Consider the following 5,172-nt stretch of genomic DNA (forward strand, 5'->3'; position numbering starts at 1 on the left):
CCCCCCGGGTAGTGCCGGGGTCGGGGGGCATGATTCTGGGGCGCCCCAGAGCCAAGTAGGCGCCTGGAGGAAAGGAAAAAAAAACTTTAACTTTTTTTTGACCACCAGGGGTGGGGGGGTCTCATGCCCCATCGGGTGCCCGCCCCGAGTGCCTCTCAGGCGGATACATTTTCACCCGTGTGCGGGAGACACATATGGTGCATGGTCCGTGTATACACCATATGTGTAGTATGGGCAAAACCACTGTAAAGTCATACTGCCATTGACTTCCATTCATTTTCCCAGGATGACTTATATACTCTATGGTAGCTGTCTGGTGGACTGGGGGCCGCGACAATGTTACGCTTGTAAGTCAGAAGCTGGGAAATGCACTGCGAAGCTGGGAAAACCGTTTTTCGAGCTCATTTTCGGTTCCGCCCAACGGATTTTGATCAAAATAGGCTCATTCGAAAGGTATTAACCGGGGGCACACGGAAAACCGGGACTAATAACGCGCACGTGCGCGTGCGCGAAACGGGAAGCAAAAGAAAACTTCAATCGGAGCTACAACCGTGAACCGTCGCAGATAGGGCGGAAATTTCAACGCACGTCGCTGCGTCTCACTCCAACTTAAATAACAAAACTGTCCCCAGCGAAATCGGTTGGATAAAACGGAAACGGGAAGCGAAAGAAAACGTTAAACGTCAACACCGAAATGGCTATCGTCAATTCCAATGTGAAAACAACTCGCACGTATGTGTCTTACTCTAAAGCAGTGTATAAAACTATCCCCAGCCAAATCAGAGCTACGCAACGAAAACGGGAAGCGAAACAAAACTTTAAACGGAGCTACCGAATTGGAAATCATCAATCCTGGGAAAATAACAACTCACACGTGTGCCCCTTATTCTAACTTGAATTTAGAAACCGTCCTCAACAAAATCCCACGTTCGGGTGAATAACTGTGAATTTTAAGGCACATGCCTCTCTGGGCTGGGAGAGTGCATTCAAATAGGAGAAATTGGCTTCATTTAGAGGCATCTCCACTTAGGGACGTCGTAGCACCTTAACTCGGGTGGCGTTGGAAAGGTCTGGTCCAGGGGAACACGGGCGTGTCAAGTTTGCCACGCGCACGCGCATCCCCGCTAAACAGGGGCCAAAACAAAACTTTAAACGGAGCTACCGAATTGGAAACCATCAATCCTGGGAAAATAACAACTCACACGTGTGCCCCTTATGCTAACTTGAATTTAGAAACCGTCCTCAACAAAATCCCACGTTCGGGCGCAAAACTGCACGTTTGAGGCCACATTTTCAATGATGCTGGAAACTTACATTCAAAGCTGGGAAAATGTGCTCATCTACAGGCATCCCCACTTAGGGACGTCGTAGCACCTTGACTCGGGTGGCGTTGGAAAGGTCTGGTCCAGGGGAACACGGGCGTGTCAAGGTTGCCACGCGCACGCGCATCCCCGCTAAACAGGAGCCCAAACAAAACTTTAAACGGAGCTACCGAATTGGAAACCATCAATCCTGGGAAAATAACAACTCACACGTGTGCCCCTTATGCTAACTTGAATTTAGAAACCGTCCTCAACAAAATCCCACGTTCGGGCGCAAAACTGCACGTTTGAGGCCACATTTTCAATGATGCTGGAAACTTACATTCAAAGCTGGGAAAATGTGCTCATCTACAGGCATCCCCATTTAGGGACGTCGTAGCACCTTGACTCGGGTGGCGTTAGAAAGGTCTGGTCCAGGGGAACACGGGCGTGTCAAGGTTGCCACGCGCACGCGCATCCCCGCTGAACAGGAGCCCAAACAAAACTTTAAACGGGGCTACGGAAAAGGGGAGGGCTTTTTCGGGGACAACCACCACTCACCTCGGTTCCCCCCATCCCAACTTGAATTTAGAAACCGTCCCCAGCCAAATCCCACGTTCGGGGGCAAAACTGCTCGTTTGAGGCCACATTTTCAATGATACTGGAAACTTACATTCAAAGTTGGGAAAAGGTGTTCATTTACAGGCATCTCCACTTAGGGACGTCGTAGCACCTTAACTCAGGCGGCGTTAGAAAGGTCTGGTCCAGGGGAACACGGGCGTGTCAAGGTTGCCACGCGCACGCGCATCCCCGCTAAACAGGAGCCCAAACAAAACTTTAAACGGGGCTACGGAAAAGGGGAGAGCTTTTTCGGGGACAAACACCACTCACGTCGGTGCCCCCTGTTCCAACTTGAATTTAGAAACCGTCCTCAACAAAATCCCACGTTCGGGTGAATAACTGTGAATTTTAAGGCACATGCCTCTCTGGGCTGGGAGAGTGCATTCAAATAGGAGAAATTGGCTTCATTTAGAGGCATCCCCACTTGGGGACGTCGTAGCACCTTAACTCAGGTGGCGTTAGAAAGGTCTGGTCCAGGGGAACACGGGCGTGTCATGTTTGCCACGCGCACGCGCATCCCCGTTGAACAGGAGCCCAAACAAAACTTTAAACGGGGCTACGGAAAAGGGGAGGGCTTTTTCGGGGACAACCACCACTCACCTCGGTGCCCCCCATCCCAACTTGAATTTAGAAACCGTCCCCAGCCAAATCCCACGTTCGGGGGCAAAACTGCACGTTTGAGGCCACATTTTCAATGATACTGGAAACTTACATTCAAAGTTGGGAAAAGGTGTTCATTTACAGGCATCCCCACTTGGGGACGTCGTAGCACCTTAACTCAGGCGGCGTTAGAAAGGTCTGGTCCAGGGGAACACGGGCGTGTCAAGGTTGCCACGCGCACGCGCTTCCCCGCTGAACAGGAGCCCAAACAAAACTTTAAACGGGGCTACGGAAAAGGGGAGGGCTTTTTCGGGGACAACCACCACTCACCTCGGTGCCCCCCGTCCCAACTTGAACTTAGAAACCGTCCCCAGCGAAATCCCACGTTCGGGCGAATAACTGTGAATTTTAAGCCCCTTTTCCTCTCAAGCTGGAAACGTGCAAAGTTGGGAAAAGGTGTTCATTTACAGGCATCTCCACTTAGGGACGTCGTAGCACCTTAACTCAGGCGGCGTTAGAAAGGTCTGGTCCAGGGGAACACGGGCGTGTCAAGGTTGCCACGCGCACGCGCATCCCCGCTGAACAGGAGCCCAAACAAAACTTTAAACGGGGCTACGGAAAAGGGGAGGGCTTTTTCGGGGACAACCACCACTCACCTCGGTGCCCCCCATCCCAACTTGAATATAGAAACCGTCCCCAGCCAAATCCCACGTTCGGGGGCAAAACTGCTCGTTTGAGGCCACATTTTCAATGATACTGGAAACTTACATTCAAAGTTGGGAAAATGTGCTCATCTACAGGCATCCCCACTTGGGGACGTCGTAGCACCTTGACTCAGGCGGCGTTGGAAAGGTCTGGACCAGGGGAACACGGGGGTGTCAAGTTTGCCACGCGCACGCGCTTCCCCGCTGAACAGGAGCCCAAACAGAACTTTAAACGGGGCTACGGAAAAGGGGAGGGCTTTTTCGGGGACAACCACCACTCACCTCGGTGCCCCCCATCCCAACTTGAATATAGAAACCGTCCCCAGCCAAATCCCACGTTCGGGGGCAAAACTGCTCGTTTGAGGCCACATTTTCAATGATACTGGAAACTTACATTCAAAGTTGGGAAAATGTGCTCATCTACAGGCATCCCCACTTGGGGACGTCGTAGCACCTTAACTCAGGCGGCGTTAGAAAGGTCTGGTCCAGGGGAACACGGGCGTGTCAAGGTTGCCACGCGCACGCGCTTCCCCGCTGAACAGGAGCCCAAACAAAACTTTAAACGGGGCTACGGAAAAGGGGAGGGCTTTTTCGGGGACAACCACCACTCACCTCGGTGCCCCCCGTCCCAACTTGAACTTAGAAACCGTCCCCAGCGAAATCCCACGTTCGGGCGAATAACTGTGAATTTTAAGCCCCTTTTCCTCTCAAGCTGGAAACGTGCAAAGTTGGGAAAAGGTGTTCATTTACAGGCATCTCCACTTAGGGACGTCGTAGCACCTTAACTCAGGCGGCGTTAGAAAGGTCTGGTCCAGGGGAACACGGGCGTGTCAAGGTTGCCACGCGCACGCGCATCCCCGCTGAACAGGAGCCCAAACAAAACTTTAAACGGGGCTACGGAAAAGGGGAGGGCTTTTTCGGGGACAACCACCACTCACCTCGGTGCCCCCCATCCCAACTTGAATATAGAAACCGTCCCCAGCCAAATCCCACGTTCGGGGGCAAAACTGCTCGTTTGAGGCCACATTTTCAATGATACTGGAAACTTACATTCAAAGTTGGGAAAATGTGCTCATCTACAGGCATCCCCACTTGGGGACGTCGTAGCACCTTGACTCAGGCGGCGTTGGAAAGGTCTGGACCAGGGGAACACGGGGGTGTCAAGTTTGCCACGCGCACGCGCTTCCCCGCTGAACAGGAGCCCAAACAGAACTTTAAACGGGGCTACGGAAAAGGGGAGGGCTTTTTCGGGGACAACCACCACTCACCTCGGTGCCCCCCATCCCAACTTGAATATAGAAACCGTCCCCAGCCAAATCCCACGTTCGGGGGCAAAACTGCTCGTTTGAGGCCACATTTTCAATGATACTGGAAACTTACATTCAAAGTTGGGAAAATGTGCTCATCTACAGGCATCCCCACTTGGGGACGTCGTAGCACCTTAACTCAGGCGGCGTTAGAAAGGTCTGGTCCAGGGGAACACGGGCGTGTCAAGGTTGCCACGCGCACGCGCTTCCCCGCTGAACAGGAGCCCAAACAAAACTTTAAACGGGGCTACGGAAAAGGGGAGGGCTTTTTCGGGGACAACCACCACTCACCTCGGTGCCCCCCCGTCCCAACTTGAACTTAGAAACCGTCCCCAGCGAAATCCCACGTTCGGGCGAATAACTGTGAATTTTAAGCCCCTTTTCCTCTCAAGCTGGAAACGTGCAAAGTTGGGAAAAGGTGTTCATTTACAGGCATCTCCACTTAGGGACGTCGTAGCACCTTAACTCAGGCGGCGTTAGAAAGGTCTGGTCCAGGGGAACACGGGCGTGTCAAGGTTGCCACGCGCACGCGCATCCCCGCTGAACAGGAGCCCAAACAAAACTTTAAACGGGGCTACGGAAAAGGGGAGGGCTTTTTCGGGGACAACCACCACTCACCTCGGTGCCCCCCATCCCAAC

Source organism: Osmerus mordax (assembly GCF_038355195.1).
Source record: "Osmerus mordax isolate fOsmMor3 chromosome 7 unlocalized genomic scaffold, fOsmMor3.pri SUPER_7_unloc_2_7, whole genome shotgun sequence".
Taxonomy (NCBI): domain Eukaryota; kingdom Metazoa; phylum Chordata; class Actinopteri; order Osmeriformes; family Osmeridae; genus Osmerus; species Osmerus mordax.